Source organism: Anas acuta, chromosome 17, assembly GCF_963932015.1.
Source record: "Anas acuta chromosome 17, bAnaAcu1.1, whole genome shotgun sequence".
Classification (NCBI taxonomy): domain Eukaryota; kingdom Metazoa; phylum Chordata; class Aves; order Anseriformes; family Anatidae; genus Anas; species Anas acuta.
In genome coordinates this window covers 12,068,760-12,092,639 of record NC_088995.1, presented here as the reverse complement: position 1 = coordinate 12,092,639, position 23,880 = coordinate 12,068,760, and the positions used below count along the sequence as shown (strand labels likewise).

General features: G+C 48.4%; 1 protein-coding gene across 2 annotated transcripts in view; it reads right to left on the bottom strand.

Annotated features, from left to right (window-relative positions):
* GALNT9 (polypeptide N-acetylgalactosaminyltransferase 9) overlaps positions 1–23,880 on the bottom strand; it is a 428,403-nt gene that overhangs the window by 339,036 nt on the left and 65,487 nt on the right. The window lies entirely within an intron of this gene.

Here is a 23,880-nt window from a genome sequence, read left to right as displayed (position 1 = left end):
CAAGCAACCCTCACAGAGCTCCGGGGCAAGCCCACATGGATGCCCACCAACCAGTGCTCCCACCAAGGCTCCCCCCTGTTCTCAAAGAGGCCAGGCGATGCCAACACAGATGAACACGAGTCAGAAAACTACTAGACTGAGAGGCACAGCAGCAGGATTGCAGGCTTCAGCTGCAGAGCTGGAGCAGCTGCTGGTCTTTGCTCCCCGGCCTGAGCCCCTGCAGAAGGTTGTGCTGGACACCTGGGGGCTCCAGGAACTTCCTCACACAAGCATGGTTTAGGGCAGGACAGGCACAAGCTTTATCAGCTATGGCTGTAGCGAGAGAACATCCAGCCAGCATCTCCCTCTCCGCCCCCCTGTCCTCTCCCAAGAGGCCCAACCTATATCTTGTTATAGAAAAATAAATAAACAGAGAAGTGAGGAAAAGCCCTCGTCTCAGTGTTAACAAAGCCAGAAGCCCATTCCCGGGAGGATCCATCCTATGGGAACAGCCAGTTGCCACAAACCTAAGGAAGACTCGAGCAGTGACTGTGAGGATATGGAGAGATGGCTCCTGGTGGAGCCTGCAGCAGTGGCTCCCCTGGTGTTATCTTAGCTCTGAAGCAGGGATTGGAAACGATCGCAGGCTGCCAGATTTTAGCTGAAAGACATATTATTATTGTTTTAGTTAAGGTAAACTTCTCAGCCTGACTTCTCAAATCTCAAACATCCCTCATTTTACCACCACAGCTGGGAGAGCAATTACAGCCTTCCAGAGCTGGTGGGCAGACCCTCTGCTGCCTGCCTGCCCCCGGCCCCACACCCACAGCTCTCCCCCCAGCACTGCACTCCAAACAGCCCCCCAGCAGAAACCCCGGCCTGGCTGTTCCTACGAGGCACTGGGGACAGCTCGGCCTCAGAGAGAATAGACAAATGCTGTTGAACCACTGAGACTGGATAAACGCTGTCACCAAGCCAACAGCAGAGTCACCGGGGCTAAAGAAAAGAGCAAATGTTTGTAATCAGAGCTGCAGCGAACTTACTGGTTCCTCGCTAAGCCCTAAGAAAAACAAGGAGATGAAAAGTTGGCTTCTGCTCTTTTTAGTAGGCACTAGAAATGCCTTGGCTCCGCACAAACCACCCGTGTTTACACAGCCTCCCCACTGCCTCCTGCCTGCATTTATTCTGTGCGCAGCTTCTGTTTACAGGCAGCAGGGAACGTGATCTCTGTCCCTGGAAATGTATGATGTCAGGGTTAATTAATCCAACCTGAGGTGACACGGCCAGGAGCAGCCACTATGTCTCCCAGTAGGGAGAAGCTATATATAGGCTGGTGACACGATGAGACATATCAATCATGGAGCAAAGAAAATAACAAGGCACTTTGATTTAACAGCAAGTCCTGCTTTGCCATCCCAGGAAGACTGGCCAGCTGAAATGGCGCATGGAAGTCGACTACTGTGCAAAATGTATTTTCAGATGGGGCATTTACTGGTAGCGATTTCAGCCTTGAGAGAAGGGACTGTTAGAAGATGTGTGTGTCTTTAACGGGGTGATTTCCTTATGAGACTGGAGGTCACAGCTGTGCAAACCCCCAGCAGCCTGGCTTCCCAAGGGGATGTGAGCATTGCGCTCAGCTCAGCCTACAGCCTGTGTCCCCCTCATTTCTCTTGCAAATCTGCTTGAGCCCAGAGCGCAAGGATCAATTCAGGCAAATGCCCAGACAAAGCCACACCAAGCTGTGAGAAACACATGTGCCTTGATGGCAAGCCATCAACCCACCTAGGGTTGCCCCCAAACGTTTCCCAAACGTTCAGGGGACTTTTTTGGCAATTCGTTTGTAGGATTACAAACAGCCCACAACTGAGCTAAAGTGACTCTCTGGGTGCAATTTTCAGAGCTCTTTGCTGATGGAGAAAAGCAAAACTCCTCCTGCTCTCTTCTGTCTCAGTAATTACCTGAGCATAACTCCAGCTCACAGACCAGTTGGTGATGTTGGACAACACAACTAGCAGAGGCTGAAACTCCTTTTAACACAACACATTTCACTGTGTGCGTTGTAGAGATACCCAGCAGCCCCAGTATGCACCACCACCATACACCAAGAAGAGATGCCCACTGACCTGGAAGGCTACGATCCAGCATTCAAACATCATATACAGAAACAGAGGGGAAAGGCTGGGGGCAGTGGCAAAATACAGCCTGGAGCAGCCTAAGGAGGGCAGGGTAGATGATGCTCAGCACTCCCTCGCAGGCTTCAAAGAGATTAATCTATAAATATTGATAGTCCTGAAGATTTAAGCGCTCTGTTTATCCACTGAACAGGTAAAATCTTGGCAACAGTCAAGTATCTTCCTGGAAATGGCTCAGTTTTATGTGGCTCCCTAGCGTGGGGTGAAGCAATCTGCAGCATGGCACATTTTGGGGCTACCCAGAGATGTCCTCCCAGTGCTGACACTGCTGCTGACTGCTACGGCAAAACCCAGACAAGCAGCCACTTGGTGCTAGAGCAGCAGATAAAAAAGCAGGGCTGTGGGAAGGGGGATTGGGAAGGGGGATTTCCCTGCCACAGCTGAGGGACAAGGAGGGAAGTGATTTAAAAACAACAACAACAAAAAAAACCCTCTGAAGTGAAGCTCAAGCGACTGAACACGGTAATGACATAGTGTAGGTGCAGCAGGGATTTGTCAATGACAAACATGTGCGAGAAGATTGCATGTTTACCCTGTACGTACACTGTGAAAAATATAGCCCCCCATCGGTACACGGCTGAGCGCAGCCCTGCTCGGCACAGCCCGTGGATCAGGCCAGGCTGACAACTGCGTATTATTTATGGCAGCTTTTCCAACTAGGTAGACATTTACAAATCAAAATAACTGTCATCTGCGTTGCCTGAATGCAGGCTGGGCTGTGTTTTAGCCTCTGCCTTCCCCCACCCCCTGTATTACCAGCAGCCCCCGGCCGCTCCCTGCCAATCTCCCTCACCCTGCATGCCGCAGCCCCGCAGCGCAGCCCGGCAGGCGGCACCTGCACCGAGAGCCCAGCAGCTCCTGGGGAACCCACAGGCTTCCAGCAGTGCCACCTCGCAGAGCAAACAACGGGGTAACGAGCATTTTGCTCCGTCTGACCCGTTAGCCGCTGCTTCTTCCTCCTGGGACATCCCACCTGGGAAGCCAAGAGCAGGGCAGGTCGTGCTGCAGGCCCCTAAAATGTTCGTGGGACTTGTGGGGCTGCGAGCAGGATGCGGCCCACAGCCTCTGAGCAAGGAGGCCGCTGTGACCAGCCAAACTGGAGAGACACACGGTGACAGCAAAGCAAACTTTGCCTGCATTCCGGCTGTCCCCTGCGGCAGTTTCATTGCAGGAATAAAACAGCGGATAAATAAATAACCCCTGCTCACCTCCTCTCACCACACTGTTAATTACCAACAGGCTGCACAGACATTTATTTTCAGCCCTCCACTGGAACATGCATTTATCTCCTAAAGATCGCATCTCCTGCAGCAAATCTTGCAGGGGCAGGCAGTGCCCACGACCTGCCTGGGAGCGGTGTGCGGGGCCGCAGCACCCACCGAGGGCATCGCGGGGCTGCAGCCTCCCCATCAGCTCGCTGCCACCCGCAGTGAGAGCAGCCGTCCTCCTGCACAGCCCGTCCATTCCCATGGAAACCACTGGTGCATCCAGCCAGGGTACAGATAAGCCTCTCAAGGAGGCGAGGGATGGTATCGGCGGATATAGCAAGATATGGCCAAACACCACCTCTCACAACCATGCAGCAAAAATAGTCCTTCCATCAATTTTAATTTTTCCATAAGAACTTTTACGTGATTTTTTTTTTTCAAATGAAAATAACATTAAAGAGACACCAAAAACGCACATCATCAAGACTGAAGGAGCTGTGCAGAAAATGCCCCTGCATCTTCATTCCTACTGTGTTCCCCCAGTTCTGACAGACCTTACCCCCAGCATCACAGCTCCTGCTAGACGCTCAGAGCAGTTGGGCATGGCTGCTCTGACCCCAGCCACAGCACGAGCCAGGCACCTCCAGACAGCAGGTCTAGCACCCAACCATAATGCTCTAGAGCGTAGCCAGCAGGATTTGTTTCATTTAAAGGGGATTGGGGTAATGTGCAGATGATATAAAAAGGTGAAGTCCTGTGGGATATGCAGCACTCTTACTCTAGTTTCAGTGGTCCACTTTTATCTAAGTGCGTTCCCTTCTCACACACAAACACTTTCCTGTTTTTTCAGAATTTTTCCAGGGGAAAGGGATCCACACAAGCAATTTCCATGTTTGCAGTAAAGAAAGGATTAGACACTGCAGAGTGTAAGGTCACCTACTGCTGCACACAAGGATAAAAACTAAGTGCTACAAGCTGCTACGCAGTGCTTCTCATCCTGGACTCCAGCCCATACACAAATGCAGAATTAAGTGTTAGAGGGAACGGCAGCAAAGAAAATGCCACGCTTTACCAGGGTTTTTTATGCAGGTCCCCAAAGCCTGCTGCCACCTCCACTTTATCAACTATTATTATTATTATTGCTAATAATTATCAGATTAAACTCCATGCGGAGAAGCTTCTCAAATTAATTACAGACAGAAATAGTAACAACAAAAGCATTGCCAGACCTAGATCAAACTCCTTGATGACTCTCTGAACCTGTGTTACAGCAGTGAGCCTCTGACAGCAAGGGAAAAAACCCTGCTTGACTTTGGTGGAGTAATTTTATTAACTCTGGCTGGTTCTGTTAGTTGACAAAGTGACAGGATCCTGGGGAAAATTTCTCTGTGTGTTTAGTACAACTTTGGCAGGTGTCAAGGTATATTCTCTGGCTTGTCACTCACAGTGCTGCCCTTTAGATAGTTATTATTTCATGTAATTATGATTATTACATGCTGAGATGCCACCCTTATGAATAGCCTCTGGTTGCTGTCACTCACTGCAATGTGATGTGTGAGGACGAGTTGTCAGGAAGGAACTGCAGGGTATGAAATTGCCACATTTCTCTGTTCCAAAACAAATAAGCCCCACACTTCTGCCAGACATCCCATTGCACTTGCTGAGCTGCACGCTCAGGACAAACACTTGGGCAGCACGGACAGAAAGCTGCCTGCTACAAAGCACCCACGCTGGACACACACAGAAAATAATTCCAATGCAAAGCCACCAGAAGGAGACAGGATTATAACCCTGTGAGAGCTGCACACCAGCTCTGTGGCATCTCTTTTCGAGAGATGCCTTCTCCTCGTCAGCTCAGTTGAACACAGCTCCTACACTGCCCTGTGCCTGACCTCCTGGTGAGGTGCACTGGGGCACAGGTCTGTCCATCTCAACCTCACCCACCTCAATAGCAGTTGAGCTGCCTTTTGGATGTGACTGACGCTCCTTTTACTACTGGAAGAGGGCAAATTACACAGGATTTCACACCACTTCCTCCAAGTTCAAGTGTTCAGATAAAATCTTGTTTGTAAAGGTGAGGTTTCTGTAGCAGACATATATAATGTTTACACTAACTGCTAATATTTCCTGCTCTGGGACTATTTCATGCAAACCAAAGCATTTGACTTGGACTAAGTCAACCCTGATTCATTTCCAAAGCCTGCTGCAGACTCTCTTTGACCTTGGGCAAGTCATTTAATACTTCTGTGGTCCAACAGTAAAATAAAAGTCAAAGTATTTTCTGAAAACTCTTTGAACCAGGAGTTCCTTCATGTAGGTGTGAAAAGTGCAGCACAAGGAGACTGCAATCTTGACCGAAGCCTTCTGGAACATGCAGACTAACTGCAATATTAAAAAAACAACAACAACAACAGCAAAAAAAAACACTTATTCAGTCTGTTTCAGATACCTCACACTTCATACAGTGCACTGCTTCCACAGGGAGATATTTGCAATTACAAATGGATCAATATTCATAAATCATCCTCCCTACCACAGCTGAACAAATCATTTGTAATGAATCATTTCCTTGATGAATTTCACCTCTTTTTCTGTTTGCAAATTATGTGTGAACAGAATGGGATTTTCCAAACTGATTTTTTTCAAACCTTTTTTTCCAGCCAATGCCATTTCTGAGAGATGGTTCCAAGCCTTAAAAGAACTCCGGAGTTCTCACCTGCCCACCCTCGGATCATAGCCAGCATTAGCAGCAATGAACTTGTTGCAATCATAATTACCCTAACTGCAAAATTTCACTTGTTTTAACAGGCCACATGGTCTGCTTGGCTGTTCGCGTTTCTTCACAGGGTAAGTACAGCCAGCATCAAGTTTCTAATGCAAATACTTAGAATACAAATTTGCAGCCCTCTTGGACACTTATTTCAACAAATATTTCCTTTCCTCTTGAAGGCTGTTGCCTGTTAATGTACTTGTTATAATATCCACAAGAAGGACAAAGTGAAGTTAATACTGAAGCCAAGCCTACTGAAGCATTCGCTCGATTTAACACCTGGCCCAACTCAGACATATATATTTCCAGCCCTTTTCTCCATCACTGGGGCCCTGAATGATGCACTGAGCAACCAAACTTATTGCCTACAAGCACATCCCAAGCTGACTTTTGTGACCTGAGTGTTGCAAAGCCTAGGAAATCATCAGAAGAACATTTTGCTGCTTTTGTGATGGAAAGCTGATCTTGTGCTGTTCTGTGCCACAATGGGATGGCTGGTACATCTCATGGGCACACTATGGTGACAGGGGAAATAAGCAGGGCTGCAGCTACCACCCTGGAAAAGTTTTAAAAAAAAAATCATCATGAACTACACGGAGGGTGTCAGCAGGACAGCTGAATGCTTACCTTTGGTCCAGGCTTACTGTGTGAGCAAGGCCTGCACCCAAGACCCAGCGAGCAATCAACAAACAACAATGACACAAAGATGATGCAGTAACAGACCAAAGCAGTGCAGATATGTGTGCAGCACTGATATGGCCCTAAGTCCACACTGCTTGCATGGACTCGCAGTGTGCCATTGTGGCTCTGCCGGGCCAGACAAGGCCGCAGTACCAGGCACATCCATGCTGCCTCCAGCCTACAGGTGGAAGAAACCCTGTGAAGGTGCCAACAGCAGGGATAAGGACATACTGTCCCCCACCTCTGCTACCTCCATTACAAGTTAGCAGGTATTCTTACATGTTGCCATTAATAAAACAAAGCAGAGAACTGCAGGCTGTGAGCCTAAACAAGATGCCGCCCACCTTCCATCCAGTGCCAGGAGCCATTTCCCTTCCTCTGCACAGTGAGTCCCCCTCTGGAGCATCCTGAGGTTTATTTTGAGCCCTCCCCAGCCCAACTGTGCCACTGGGGTTCCCCGGCTCCCCCCAAGACACAGCCCCCAGCGGATCCTGGTTCCGCTTCACCGGCAGCAAAACCAGCTCTGCTCCGCAGGGGCAGCATGGGCTGGTAATTAAATCCACCACTGAGATATTCACATTCTGCTCCCTTGCCAGTTAAGCAGACATAAAACATTTTATTATTCTGCTGATTTAGGAACCTGAATTTAAATATTAGAGTATTAAAGCGATACTTAATTAGTTGACTGAATATTCTCCCTTTTATCAGTGTTGACAGATCTTAATTATAGCAGGGGCTGTGAAAGCCGATAGAGCAGCTGATGGCAGCAGCACCGCCAGGAATACTGACGTCTGCCAGAATGGCTCCTCTGTTCTCGCTCTCCCCCTTGCTCTGCTCTTCAGGCACACTCTGAAGTCCTTGGCACAGGCAGATGAGGCCTCCGCCAAGCCCGAACACTCTGGCATTTACTCTCAAGGACATGAGAAACTGCTAACCCTTGAGAGAGCCAGGATAATCCAGAGGCCCAGACTTTCAAATAGGCCAAATGACAGGAAAGTATTTCCCGGTTAATTATTTTCCTATCCACTAATCAAGCAGACCAATTACAGTGCCACAGAAGTGCTGAGGTTCCTTACTAACTTCAATCCCACTTTCAGAGGTGATTTAGGCACATGGGAACAGACGTCCCAACAAAACCTGACGGTTTTTAGCTGCCGTCACCCACAACAAGTCCTTGCTCTGGTGACAGCAGGGGCGGCCCTGAGGCCTAGCCTAGCAGTTAGATCAAGGCTCCCACCACCTCAGCCAACACCAGCCCGCCCCTCACACCAGCAGGGAGCTGGTGCCCAGCCCCAAGCCATGCCGATGCCCCCAGGAGATGTTCATGGGGCAGGCAACATGTTGGCAGCCAGGGCCACGCTCAGGAGGCCTCCACCGAGGTGAATTGCAGCTGGCTGCAGCACAGCCCGCACCTTCCTGCGGTAACAATATCCCACCTCTGAGGAGTGAGCCTGGAGCAGGTGGGGCTTGAAGAGTTTATTTTACTCATCCTCTGGAGGAGGCCAAGCCATTCCCTCTGAGGAAGTGGTGTTAAACACTGCTTTGAAGCAGCATGGTGACAAGAAGGAGCACGGGCAAGAGGAATGAAGAAGCGACAGCTGGTTTGGGTCCATGAGCCCATGAAGTCTGGCCAGGCTCTTGCCCTGGCTCACCTGCCACTTGCCCTAAACCCACAGTCATCAAGACTGGCCTAGAGAAACACCAGGGCCCAACTCTTCATTCCCTCTCTATTCATTTTGACAGGGGACTTGTAGCTTTGTTCAGATCCTGGTGTTCCACAAGGGTAGCAGCAGAAAAACCCCACGCTGCCCAGGCTGTCCTCAAGGAAGGCCAGAACTTCTCAGGAGACCACACAAGCACTAAAGTGGATCTGGAGGATTCATGTAACACCAGTGGTCAGCTATACCTGACAGAAGAAGAGACGGTGGAAGGCGAGATTCAGCACCATCTGTTCCCCACACACTCCAAGTATAACAAATGCTGTCACTTGGTGACATGGACATGGATGGGGAAGGATCAGCATACTTGTCTTACCTCCGTAACTTACATAATAAAAGAGTTTGCTTATATTACACTGTCTGCAGAAAAAATTGCTATGAAAAATGTGAAGTAAATGAGGTAGAAACAATGTGTTGGAGCCAATTGTTTAATCAACTAAAGTTACAGTCCTAAAACGGTCCCCAGACACCAGAAACAGAGCGTGGTTCTCAAAAGTGCTGAACACTGACTGCATTTCAGCTCATGCTTCCCCACCCAGAACACTTAAGGATTATTAAATTACCCGGATCCTTTTATTCTGGGAAAAGAAAAGGAAAAAAAAAAGTGGTAAAAATAGAGAATAAAATCAGTAATTTTCATCTGTTTGTGTATCTTGCCTTTAGCTCCTTCCTTTTAAGGCTGCGGAGGGAAAGAAGTTTAAGTCCCTATGGTGCATTGATGCTTTATAAGTTATTCCAGCCTGACTGATCTCAACCTCAGGAATTACACATGCAGATGCTGCCAGAGTGGACAAGACATGCGTGAAAGAAGAAACCATTTGTAGTCGCGATTCAGGCACCTTGTGGGTTGTGACACCTTTTCTTCAAGTGCCATCCGTCACTCGCAGATGTTCAGCACAGAGCCATGCTACCTCCTTGCCAAAGGAGCATCTGATTTCCACTGCTGCTCACAGCTGGAAACAAGCCCCCTTTCTTCCCATTATTGAATGCAGGAAGAAATCACTTTGCACTTGCTGTGTACACCACACTGGGCGGGCTGAGGGTCTCCAGACTGGGTGAAGGCTCCTCTCCACTCTTCTATGTCACAGTGGTGTCCCCACAGCAACAAGGGGATCCTTGGCCCCTCTCTGGCGATGTCCAGTGCTTTGCAGGAGCTCAGGGGGGTGCTGCATGCACTCTGAGCCCCAGATAATGCTCTAGGAGTAGGGGCTCCTAAACACCCACATCCTTTACCAAAGCAACAGGGGATTATTTCACTTAGGCTGGCAAAGAGCCTAGGCACAATTATTTTAAACAGTGACAATAATCCAGCCATTTCTGAGCCGGCCACCCAGACCACATCCAGGAAAGCAGAGACTGGGAAATCTGGAAATTATCATTTGAAGGAAAAAATAGGCACAGAGTACTTTGGAAAAAAAAAAAAAAAAAAAAAAAAAAAACAAAAAAAAACTGTTTTCCATTTAGCATTCGGCCCTAACAGGAACACATTCTTCCATTCCTAGTGCCACAAGCCCAATGAAGCAACAAGCACCAATTGCTCTTTAGCTTTGTAACAGCCTCCCCAGGCTCTCGGTTTTGCAAGAGCAAATCTTCCTTAGACGCTGCTCCTCACTGCCTTCTGCCTGTGATGGTGCTGGAGATCCAGATTTTTACCTTGCAGTATTTTCAGCATTTCTGCTGCTGGCCAGTACCCAAAAAAAACTAGAAAATAATGGATTAGAGGGGAAGGGAGACGTTTACTCAGCTTCTACTAATAGTTCCCGAAAGTTCAAGTGGCAGGTTTGACTTGAAGCCAAATGGTTTTTCCAGACTAGGCCTTCCTCTACGAGGGAGGCAAAGCTGGCATTTGCTGCTGTTCTCCCCCATGCCCACAGCTAATTCGAGCCCAGGCTGGGGCTGGGCTTGGAGCACAGCGCAGCGAAACGCCATGTGCAGTGATTACTGAGGGCATGTGTGCTAGTTTCAAAGGCCTCCCCAAAACCCCAGTTGCTTTAGAAAACCCGGTAGCGGGATGGCAGGGAAAGGTTTTGTTCTTGCCGAGGTTTTCTTTTCCCCCGGCATTGTCGCATCTAATCGCTCTGGCCTTTGTCACTGAAACCGGAGCAAGTTCATGAACTCCTGAGAGCAGGTGCTGGCTCCCTCCGGAGCTTTTCCACCCAGATGAGCTGCTCTATTGTGGAGCTGGCAGCACTGCTGTGCGGCGCATTGTCAGTGTCAGCAATAGCAGATGTCACCAGCGGCATGACAACAGCCGGCGAGCTGACCGCCAAGCCTGCTCCCAGCTCCCTGGGGCACTTGCTGTGCGGAGCAGCCGCGCTGGGCTCCCGCAGGCATCCCGAGTGCTGATGCCTGCCCAAAGAGCCCCAGGGACGCAAGGGATGCACAGAGCCAGCCCCCGGACCTGACTTGCATCAGGCTTTTTCGGTTTGGAAGTTATTCTAGCTGGGAGGAGAACTACCCAGACTGATCCCCCTGCCGCTGGCTCGGGCTGAATCAGTGGGGCCCTGCTGGCTCCTCGCCTTGCCTTTATAAACACGCTTAATGATCAGCAATGAGGCCTTGGCGGCCTCACCCGCCTGCGCCAGTGCCCATGCGCTAGGAGGGCATTTTGCCTGCTCGCAGACAAGCCAATCCCATTTAACAGGGCAGAGATTTAAGAGAGGCAGCCTGCTCGGCGCAGCCAAGTGCCAGCAATCCTCTCCCACAGCAGCCCAGCTCCCCGCTGCCACAAAGCCTCTTTGCGTAATGAAACTGCCTCCCCTGAGGAGAGGAGAGAGCGTTTCTGGAGGTCTTCTGATGCTGGTTCACAGCCGCCTCTTCCAACAGGAGAGGAGATGCTTTGCTTCCTTCTCCTGCCCCCAGCAGGGAGAGGCAATGACTGAATTTATCTGCTTGGGGTCTGCAGGGATAAATGCCAAGGTGGGTCCAACCCCTCATACCCAGCTGGTAAATCCACCCGTGCTTGGATTGAACCCACTGCATGGAGTCCCCTGCCTCACTGCCTGGAACACGGCGGATGCACAGCAAGCTCAGCTGTTACTCAGAGACTTCCCTTGAGCCACCAAGGCTCACATGGTTCAAATCATAGCCATTTTTCTCTAAGGTAGCTCATTATATAAAACCAACCAAAGCAAATCCGGCATTTTACAAGAGAGCACGTTTCAGAGGTTCACCCAACTAGGCAGCTGCCCACAGAGGGAAGGGGAGAAGGAATCATCTCAAAATTGGACCGACAGCATGTTTGACAAGCCATCTCTCACCACTGACCTCAGGAAGATTTTCTCCCACCATCAGTATTTTTTTTTTCTGATGCTATGATAGTACTGAATGAGTTGTAGCTTCTTCCTGGTGTATATTGCCTTTCTTTGGCCACCATCCAGTGTTTGCCCCATGAGTTCCCTTTCTGTCTCCAAGAAGCTGTCACAAATGGAGCCACAATAAACGTAATACACAGACTTTCCAAAGAGTTGGCAGCCACAGGCAGCAATGATAAAAGATCAACGAGAATTTCAAGTGTTGCTTTAAATGCCTGTTAAGCTGCGAGCTCCTCACCTTTGATCACCAGCCACGCACAGAATTTTTGTTGTTGCTCTTATTTAATTTACATACATGCAGCGGCCAAGAGGTTTAGGGTAGCACAATAATGGGGGCAGTAGGAAAAAGAAGTGCTGCACAGAGAGTCCTATACAGTCCCAGGTGGATGTATAAGGTGAACTGGAAATACAGAGCAGACCGATAAGGACAGATCCAGAGATGAGCACCCAGTACTGGCAGGCATGGACTACATGCTGCTCCATGAACCCTAAAAATGGAATCCATGCTGAGCAAAACCTCTATGCTATCACACACACACAAAAAAAAAAAAAAAAAAAAAAAAAAAAAAGCACGTGAATGCCTCCTCCTTTGGATTTCTTTGCATCTGTGACAATATTTTTTCTTCTGCACCAGTCCACAAAAAGGAGCTGCACCCAATTTTCACAGCACACAGCCTGCAAGTGCATGGCATTTGTGAAAAGGACATCTCACCAAGCACAAAGAGGGCTGGATCCATCCACTGCAGCTCATCAGGCCCGAGTGAGCACCAGCTTGGGCAGAACTACCCAGGCTTGTGGCAGCCAGGGCTGTGACCTGTTATTTCCCATTGCAGCTGGCATTGCTCAGACTGCTGCTGGCACTGCTCTAAGCGAGCAGCAATATCTTCTGTGGCACGGACATTGTGGAAGCTTGGTGTCAGCGGATGTGAACCAGTTTGCAGCCTGCTGTAATATCATTTTAGCAAGCAGTACAATAAATCAATGGCTGCAAATTAAGCATTTTGTTTACGCTCCACAAAGCAAAGCTCTTCCTTGGATGCAAAGTCTGCATCAAAGAGCACTGCCCTTGGATTTCATCACATCAATCCTCAACCGTACCTGGAGGAACCACTGGGCACTGAGCTGTGCCACCCAGCGAGGTGTTAGACAAGGGGACAGCCATCCAGGCACTGCTCCCACCCTGCTCTGCAGGCATTGCTCTGGGCAGCGAGCAGTTTGCTGATGGCTCCCGCAAGCTGCTGCTTCCAGGCTGGAAGGCTCCCAGGGGCAGCAAGAGGTCTGCTGCTGCCCTGCCTCCCTGCAGCTGCCCGGGGGAGGCAATGAGAAAGCGCGCAGCATCCATCCCTGAGTGCACAGCAGCAGGGCAGGTAGAAAGGGGGACGGGGAGAAGCTCCTGCCGTCGAGTCACAGCTTGCTGTTGCTGCTGAGGCGCAGGCAGATGGAAGGTTTTCTCACCCACCCCCCAGCCCAGTCGGAAGCAGCGGGGATGCTCTCCGCACGAGAAGCGGAAGATGCACACAGCCTGCCTACACCTCAGCCTCTGCTGTCCCCAGAGGAATATTTTCAGCGCCGGTTCAACCCACAGGGTGATGATGCTCTCCTTCTTTCCCACCCTCCTGGTGCGGGAATGACAAGCCCTTTATTAGCACTTTTTACAGTTTCCTGGTGACGTATAAATGTCTCCCTTTTGGCACTTTAATGCAGAGGTGAGACTTCAGCTCCTATAAAACCACGAGCACCAACAAGTTGAACGAGTCCCTCTCCCCACATAAATGGCCTAGAACAAGTGTGGCAGTAATTCACCCACACTTTCGGGGATTTCTTTTTTCCTTTCCTTCCATCTGAGCTGTCACTTCTGCTCTCCCTTCCAGCACCCCGCTCCCACCCAGGCCTCCTGTCTGGCGGTGCCATTTGTGCTACCCACGGCCTCTGCAGACAGGAGCTGGATTAAGGAAAAAGCACACCAGGAGATTTGAGGCTATTGTCTGTCTAGTAGCCTGTCTCTACACTAGTTTAATTTATAATCCCTGCTTCTGGGGCTTCAGTTGCCCAGGAGACAGGTTTGAAAGGTCTTTCACTACAGCTCCAAGCTACACATGGGACTTGAATACCACACGGATATCCGGGGCTTCAGCCTAGCACCAGAGGGCTGCTGTGCAAGATGCTGCATTGCCACACTCAGTCACAGCCCCAAAGGTGCACTGCACAGGCGTGCACAGAGAACAGCCAGGAGAGGAAGGGGAACACAAGAAAACACGCCGAGCCAGACAGCACCAGCAATCCCCACGGGCAGTAGTACAGGCAACAGATGAAAGACACGTGTGTGCATGGTTGTACTGTACAGCCAGAATACGTTGTTGCCTGGAGCAACAAATCACTCTCACACAGCGACCGAAGGACCATCAGAGGAAGAGCTTTCTGCCTTGCCACAGGCAAGAGAGGCAGTGTGGTTTTCGAGCAGACAATTGAAGTTAGCGTGGTGCCAACCAAGCAATAATACTGGGAGGTCACTCTACCCCTTCCCCCTCTGCAGAAGTCCAAGGGAAATGGGTCCGGCAGGCAAACGCCCCTCTGGTCCCTGGGTAATGCTCAAGGCCCACATAAATCAGGCTGCTATGGTTTTCCCACTGAATTGTGGATTCAGGCACCTACGTCTGGACAAGCAACCCTGAAAATCGGAATCTCTGCAATCTGCACATCTTCTGAACGTTGGTCTAAGAAGTGGGACTTGCACACTTCCCCAGCTGTGGCTTGAAGATTATTTGGGAAAAGAAAAATGATATTTCCCAAATCCTAGGCTGGGAAACCACAGGAGTAGAGCTAATGCATAGGCACACACAAAGAGAGAGAAAATGAGATAAGAAGAGGTTGTGCACACCCTTTGTTTCTTCTGAATGTCCATCCTACATCTGCTCACAGTGTAGCAAGAGTTCTGTAAGAAGAGTTCTTCCTCCTTCTTTCCAACCAAAAGTTAGTCATGTCCCCCAGGAAACAGGCAAAATGCTGTCTGCCACTAACTTGGCCAAGCAGCCCTCCTCTGCACTCAGGAGATGGCTGCATTTTAACAACAGACCGATCCCCGCACTTATTTATAGTTAGCACGGTGGTTGTAGGCCCTTTGGGACTGGGGACATTGCGTAAGTGAATGACAGCAATATCTCAGAAGATGACAGTGATAGCCAATATAGACTGTTGAGCTCCCTGTGAGGAAGTATTATGAAGCCCATAAAAGCTGCAAAGGACTTGGCAATTGCCATCAATTTAATGGAGAAGATACAGCAGTGGTGGGCAATAGGCAAGAACCTGAAAAGAGCTTACCCAGCTGAGACACTAGGGAAGTGGCACGGCTCTGCTAAGGAGAGCAGGAAGAATGGAGTGAGAACTGAGCACAGATACTTGCATCTCCAATCATGGCCATAGGTAATAACGTGATAAGATTTTACAAGATTTTCCAATTCATTCAATAGCTTATGGTATTATGGTGAGGGTTTTGTGCTTTTTGCTGGCAGTGGTTTGGATTTGGTTCTTGCTTGTTCTTTTCTTTTCTTTTCTTTTTTTTTTTTTTTTTGGCCTGTGGACTGTTGAAAATGGACTACTATATAATTATTTGTGAACACATCTTTTCCACATTTGCAGCCAGCTCCAGTTCCGAGGAGGTGAGAAAGCTATATTTACTCTGGTTCAAGTGCTTTGACTCTCAGCAGAGCAAGTGTGAAACAAGTCCTCAAGCCTCCCAAAGGGAGTGCACGGACCACACTGAACTCCTCAACCCTCTGCAATATTAGCCCTCAATTGCTCCTCACATCCCAGCCCTGGCGATACAGCTACGCTGCTTCATGCTGGCTGAGAAAATAGCTGGGAGCCTCTAAGCCTTTGCTCATATCTCACATAATGCTTTCATTTCAGAGAGAGGTGGGTACAGGTACCCTGGGATGAATTCAACTGTAAATATTCAGAGTGATTCATTGTTTGGCTTTTCTCTGCAATCTAAATAGTCGGAGCTGTCAAAATTGATCTGAGTTTTTACAGTACAATACTTTGGAGAGAGAACAAACCGTGGATTAAATTTGCTGTTGTGGCCCAAAATAGCTTTCAAATATCAACACAGGCAAGATACACATAAAGAAGACTATTTCCTTGTGAGACAAGGCAAGTCCTCACATCTCCATTTAACTGTCTTTCTCCCTGGAGGTGCACATCAGAAAACTGAACATTTGAGATGCCTCCCTCGCCCTTTGCCATCACTGGATGAACTGGGAGCCATGGAAAAATCTCTTTTGCTCCTGAAAAGTCCCTGCTTCTACCATGTATGCTGTCCCGGGTGCAAGCAGAGATGGAAATAATGAGTGGCCCTTGCTTTCTTTTTATATTACCAATGCAGTGCTTCTCAGAAGAAGAGATTATTTTTGTTCACCATATATAAACACTGACTTCTGTTCCTGCAAGATACACTCTCTCTAATCCCCAGTAAAAAAAATAAAAAGCAGCATGACAGCATCAGCAGTGCCCTTTGCCCAACTCTTCCAATGACTGACTCCACTTCCCCCTCCATTGCAGGGATGCTGCGGACACCAACCTGGCACCAGTCTCTTGAGATGAGTACACATACCACGGAAAAAGTCAGTAACTTACAAAAATAAAATCTCACCTGATGATTCCCAGATGCCCCAGGTTCTGAAGTGCTGAGTAACCTCACAATGATTTTCTTCCGAGGTTGCCCCAGCCCCTGCAGTAAGGATATCTGCATACTGGGCTACTTGTACTCTGATGGAATGTGTCACTTATCCTTGGGTTTACCCCTGAGATAGTGCACATGGCAAAATGCTCCCTTGCTGCATCTGTGTGGGTGGCATCAATACCTTGGTTCCTGTCACCTTTCTTTGGGGCAGCCATTCCTCCACAGGCAGCTGCTCCCAGCAGTTCCCCCCCTGGCTGTAATAGGTAGAGAGGATGTGTTTTGCCACCTAATTGGTAAGCAAGGACCACAAGTATGAAAGTAAACCATGTCCAGAAAGAAAACGCTCTGAAGTTAAAAAGGCATAAGAACACAATTTTTCCAACTGAAAATAAATAAATAAAAATCCATGGATGCTTGTCACTAACGCTTTCTAAATATGAGCTACTGCTTAGGTGACAGGCAGTCAAAAATACGGGTGGATACTAGTTGTAATTCAAGGCATTCCGCATCCTGCTATGAACACAGAAACATTTCCAATTACACCAAGTGCTAGAGGAAAAGATAACATTTTCTTTCGTCAATTTCACCCTAAAAACAGAACAAGTCAGTTTCTTGAAAGAAAGCCAGCTTTTGCAGGAGACATGTTTCAGTGTTTAGTGCAAAAAATATCAGAGTAAACCACTGTGAGGCGATATAATATTGTAAGAAAAAGCAGCATTGGCAGGTGAAGTTTTGTGGAAAGGAAATTAAGAATTCCTCATACAAATATACCAACATCATCAGCTAGGAGATTACAGGAAAGCAAAAAAGAGCAGCAGCAAAGGAAGCCAAAGAACTCCTAGTCTTACAACTATTTTTCTTTGTACTGCTTAGACATTTCCTTGTAAAAGCCTTTTCTTTTTTTGATGACACATTGTAAAAGCCGGCAAAGGTGAATTTTGACCTTTTAATTCAAAGATTAAGCTAAGTGTTGGAGTCACAGACTCTGCTGAGTGACTTACGTACTCAGTCAAAACCATGGAAGCTTTAGGTCAGCAGCGCACAGAGCGCAGCTGCAGGCACCATGGCACAAGATCGGGGGTGCCTCCTGGCACTGGCTGGAAGATTAGCAATGATTGTTTCAAGAAAAAAAAATATGTATAAAGCAGTTAACATTCATTACAGATCAGAGATCTGAAACTGGCTGTCACCCAAGACACAACCATATTGAGATTTCCTGTTTGAAACTCTCTGTGGTAAAAGAAATGGGACTCGGCACGTCTCCGGTACAGAACAAGTCGTGATGATGACCTGTCTTCACCTTCAGACGCTGTCTTCACCTTCAGATGTCCTCACAACAACCAAAATAAGTTCTGACCAAACGAAAGGTTATGAGGAGATGCCTGTTGCATGGCCTTCATGCCCAGGTGACACTAACCCCATGCCTCATTTTTCCCTGCGCGGCACGAGGTGACAGCCTTTGCTTTGCCTGATGGCTCTCTGAGGCAAACAGTGCATTTTTTGGTGGGTTTGCACAGTGATTCCCAGAGCATGAGAGGTGCTATGCTGACACAGCAAATAGAGAATATTGAGCCTTGAGGCTACAGTGTTTGTGACCGCAGCCACACAGATGCCGTGCTACAAAGGGGAGTTTCCACTGGGAAAGGGCACATTTATTAAAAAAATAAATTAATAAATTAAAATAAAAGACCTTGAGGCAGGAGGAAGGAGCTGCTTCCCAATGCACCAGGCAGCTCTCCAGAAGCCCTGCTGTGCCCCACTGGATTCCCAGTAGCAAACAATCACGCAGTAGCTGTCTACCCCTGTGAGGGACCCAGGGGAGGCAGGCCGGCAGCTGTCTCCTGTTCCATTATTGAACAGATCTGAGAACAAATGTAATCTATTTTTCCATTTACTTTCCAGGGATTACTGCATGCTGTCTTTGTCTAGAAACCATCACCACTTTGCAAGCCCTCTCCCATCTATTTGCATATCCCTGCTCAGCCTCTGGCTTCTAAGGGCTCCTACCTTCATGACGCACCTGGAGATCTCAGCCCTTCTGGCCACGCCGTGCTGTGAAATTGAGCCGTGAACATCCAAGAACTGGGAGAAGAGGACCAAGTTTCACAGGGTTCCACTTGAGAACAGGTAGAGAGGAGTTGTGGGTGTAGCGATGTGAGTATAGCTTGGAGATCCAGTCTTACATTCTTTAAATTAAAAATCAAACAAGCCCAAAGTTGCAGATTTGGACTTATCATCAGTTCACAGCTACCTCTTCATTAGCAGTATCAAACTAAGCGACGTGCTCCCACACCACATAATGCAGACACGGCTCCAGTCGAGCAGGGGTAGATTTGTCACATTACTCTCTCTTGCTCTGCTTGCCTTACATAGCAGTACCTGGACCACCAAGGAAAGAGGGGCATTTATCCAAGTTCGCATGCTGTAACAGAGGCATTCTAACAACCTTCTGATTGCAACTGCAAAGTAAACCCCATGTCTGCACACACCAAAGATGGATGCGCAGAAGAAGATAAAATCTAATGCGATCCCTCTGAAATGGCTCAGATTATTTCTCCCACACCAAGAAGAATGAACATCTTCCCAGCAGACCTTCTTCAGCTGGATCCTTATGGCTGCCTCACCAGCAGATCTACCAAGTGGTGCCACTCCTGCAGTTTATAACCAAGGCTGGCTGGAGCGAGGTTGAGCTCCTCTCAGATTTGTTATTGCACTAAAGACAGATGGATGACAAGTGTGACTAATCCCTGGTCTCCATCCAAGAGGCTTTTCTGGAGCAGAAACATGAAATTACCATTCCCCAGGCTACTTCTGCACAGTCCCCATTTACTTATGTCAGCTGGTGGCATGGGAAAGAATTTTGCTGCTGCTGGAGGCAAGGAGACCACGGGCAACTCACATGCATACAAGATTTTCCGAAAGCAGTCTGTAACTCTTAGGTTCGCTGGTTTTGCTTCAGTACCCCCAGCCCTCAGTGTACCTCTTCTACATGAAGAAACAGCTTAAAGTGTCATCAGCTGAAACCAGTCTTAACAGGTCTGCACATCACTGCCCAACCTAGAGGCAAATGATCCTGTGTACAGTAAAGACCATTAAAGGAAGGGACACCCTTTGGAGTAAAAGCTGGCACTTCCAGCATCAGATAACACTTTCCCCATAGAGAGATGAAAACCTGAGAGGAAAGGAAGAAGAAAAACAGGACAAAAATAGAGAGAAAATAGATGGAGGCAGTGTTACAAGATGTGCTGTAAGTGTTTTACAGTGAATGAGCAGTTACTTTCTCTCCACATGAGAGCGGACGTGTCATCACAGGTTCTGGTCTCCAGAACTTGACTACTGCATTCAGGAGGCCAGTAAGAGCACGTTCACTTTCCTAACGTTACACAGGCCCTGTAATTCACTGCTGGCTGCCCCTATTTCACCACGGAGCTGCGCCTCCATCTCAGGAGGTGCTGCCCTGTAACAGGACCCCACTGTTACAGCAAGGTGCTGCTGCTCCCAGGCCTAACCTCAGAGCTAAAGGAGTCAGAAGGGTTTGCTTGCAAATGACCCACCAGAGACCATTTAAGAGTTACTCAAAGAGGCTGTGTAGAGGCCAGGGCTAAGAACAGGAGCCATTTTGGTAGAAACCTGTGACTTTGCTAACGTAGATTAACATACGGCACACAAACCCTTTAAACAGGATGAAGAAACCATTAAGCAGAAACCATCGAAAACAAAAACCATGCTTGCAGAGCAGGAAAGGAACGGGGGAAATGTACACTGCTTTCTGAATGTCTGGCTGAGGAGGAAATGGGGAGGGGAGGGGGGAGCAAAGACCCCAAAGAATCCATTAAATTCAGCATCACCATAATGCACTGCTAGTGTGGAAGGTCTAATTACACTCTAATCATAGCCTCTAACCCAAAGCACAGATGTGCTTTGCTGAGGTTTGTACCTGGAGAGGATATACGGCACTTTTCAGACATACTTTTCCTGCTACAACCTCTTGTTCTAATATAAGAGGATGTTTGATGTCCGCGTGCAACGCACTGAACCAGAACGCGCTCGCATCTCAGCATCTTGAAGTAATTGAGAGTCCTCAGAGCCAAACACAGAAGTGGTTTAGCAGCCATAAGGCAGTAGCACTTTGCTCCCATGCTGCGTGTTCATCTGAGGATCTCAAAGCTCTTTAAAATATCACAGTCACAAGAACCTCACTGGAGATGTCATTAAACTCATTTAGCTTGTGGGTAGACTGAGGCCCACACAAGATAAATGATTCTTCCACTCAGGACTGATCAGCTCTGCAATGACAGATATGGGGGAAGAGCTCCAGATGATCTACTCTTGCTTTCCTTACTTATCCCAAACACTTTTCCATTGCACCGGTAAGGCAAGGAAACATACTGCAAACTTTCCCCCTCATTGTCCTAATTCACTCTTCACGGAGGGGGCTGCTCTGGAACAGCAATAGCGAGGCAGCTACCATGGGTGCTTTTACCTCTGTGCTACTTGTGCAAATGTACTTGCAACTAGAAAGCTCTACTCTCTACGTATATTAGTGGTGGGCAGAAGACAAGGTGGTCGCTCAGCGATGGGTTTTGGTAAGTACAAATGCTCGGTGCATACCAACTGCCTGTAGCAAGGCAAGATGCATAGAAATAAGGAAAAAATTGAACCACATTCCTTCTGCCACATTAAGGACACCGATCAATAAAAGTGCTATATTGAGCAGGATAATAGCATTGCTAAAGATCGGTGCTGCTTCTTTAGCTAACAAGTCAGCTCCCGAAAAATCAGTTTTACATGGGAGCTAAGATGTTACATAAACGTTGGCTGAGGTCACCAGCAGGTGTAAACTGATGTAGTTCCATAGCCATTAGTGGAACTGACTTCATCCAAAGTTAGCAATAAGACTTCTAAAACATTGGCACTGGGGAGGGGTCAGACCAAATTAAGCTCCCCCCCCCCCCCCTTAATTTCAAAGACAGATGTGCCCTGGAGTACTTAATGGCCTGCATTCATGAACAAACAAGGGACTTGAGATGGTCACTTCCAGTTCTAGTTCCTTAAAAAATGTCTTTGGGTGTTCAAATAAAGCTGAGGACTGCCACCCAACTGCAGAAGGCCTATCCCTGTAGAAAATGCAAGGATGGAGAGAGCGCTTGCTTACGGTCTGTTGCCTGTGATGAGAATCACCAGGACCTTGTGCCCAGTTTGGCTGCATTCCTGGGCTGGTTCGGCCCTGTGCTTTGGGGCTTTAATGTCAGCACGTGGGTCACAGTGTAAACCTGACCATCTACTGTAGCCTTTCTGGCAGCTGCTCTGTGGATCTCGTCTGATCTTGGGAGGGCCCAGCCAGTACCTGAAGAGGAGATGAGGTGGGAATACCAGGTGCTGGAGGCTTGAGACTTGATGGGATTCTGTGAGTGCTGAGGGACCTGGCCAACATCACCACAAGTCCACTCCATAACGTCTGGAAAGTTGAGGCAATTGGGGTAGTTTCTGAGGACTGGGAGAGAACAAATATCACTTCTATCTTCAAGAAATGTGAGAAGAAACCAGGGAACAACACCTTGATCTCTGGGGAAGGGATGGAGGGTCCTGGAAGCCCTTTCCAAACACACAAAATATTTTCCATCCCTGCACCAAGCTGCTAGGAACAATGGGGAGGGTGGGAAGGAGGAACACACGCTTGCCATAACTACCCTGCTCTAAAGAGGGTTTTATTTAAAACAGATGTGGCCCCTGTTAGGAAAGAGATATAGAGTCTGCTTTCATGACTCTGCTTCCAGACATCTCCACCCTGACCCCAGGAAGACCCCTGAAGGACCACCCCCCTCGATGAAGGAGGAAGAACCTCCACCAAGACAGCAAACCCCTCAAGAATCGTGTAGTGGTGTGGACATGGGTGCAGGGTAAAAAGCAGAGGTATTTTGAGAAGGAAGTGTCTGCATACACACAGCATCTGAGATCTGTAGAAGCCCTGATCTGATCTGCTCAGATAAACCCAGGGAGATCGTTAAGATTAGCAAGATTCCAAGGCACAATATCAAGCTGACTTCCCATGGGAATTAGACGAGTTTCTCTGATAACTTCCCCTTAGTCTCAGAGACTGTATTTCAGCTGCTGCAAGCAAACAAAAACAGAGGGAATGCACTCAACAGAGAGAGAGGGGGAAAAATGATTTCCTGCAAAAGTCCCCCATATGTCTTGCCTGGAAATGGATTCTGAGGATATGAGTAATGCAAATCCCAGAAGAGCAAAAGAAAAGGCAATACAAGTGCAGCACAGAGAAGGAAACCATGAAATGCTGTGGGGACGGGATGAGCATCCCATACAGGAGAGCCCAGCGTCTGCCAGCATGCCCCAAGAGCCAGCAGCTCTGCCCATGGGTGCTGAGCTGCCCATCAGAGGCAGGTCCTTGGGTACCAGCCCAGAGGTGAGGGCTGGAGCCCAGATTCTTGCCCCCTACAAGAATCAGCCAACTCAGCTGTGCTTGTGTGGCCAGTCAGCAGGTTCGGGTGGTAAAGCTGCTCTCATTGCTCCTTTCTGAACCCCTGGCTCTCTGGTATTGTTCTACTTTAACCCCATAAGCCATAGAACAGGGCTCAAAATGGGCCATCCCATCTTCCAAAGTACAAATACATTTCACCACAGAGAAAGAAAATCAATGTTGTTGTTGTTGTTGTTTTGTTTTGTTTTGTTTTTAGTAGGGCCTAATCCTTTATACCAAGCCATGAATAAGTGGAGAGAGAGAGCTCTCCCATCTTTTTATCCGTTTATTTCCCCAACCCCAGCAGACGTGTCTCCAGACTCCTCTCAGCTGGTGCCACCGAGCACATCAGAGCGGATGGAGAAGCTGCACACAGCTCCGTGCTGGCATCGTTTGCTGTGCTGCCTTCCAGATGCTTGGCAATCAGCAACTTCCCCGGTCTGTAAATCGCACAGGACTCAAAATGAAGTCTCCTGCTTCCACTCCTGGCTTATTAACCCCGTGAGGCATTAGGGGACCTTTCAGAACCAGAATGACAGATAAAGGGAAAGCTAATAAAGCAGAAGTGGCTCCCAGACAAACAAGCTTTACTCCCTAGCTGCTTGCACAAAGGTGATTTTGGTCATTTCTTTGAAACATTTATTCCAGCTGCCACTCTGCCGCCTGCCTGCCTCGCATCTTCACCAGCCCCATCATAGAAATGCACTTAGTTAGCAGCACCTGGCGATCGTCTAGAAACCCTAGTGTAACGGTAAGGAAACGAGCAGCAATGTACTTGGCTGTCAGAAAGATGCTTTAGGAGCATTTGTGCCTTGCCCACCAAGGCAGCTCGTGGATCTACATCTCTGAGCACCTTCTGCGG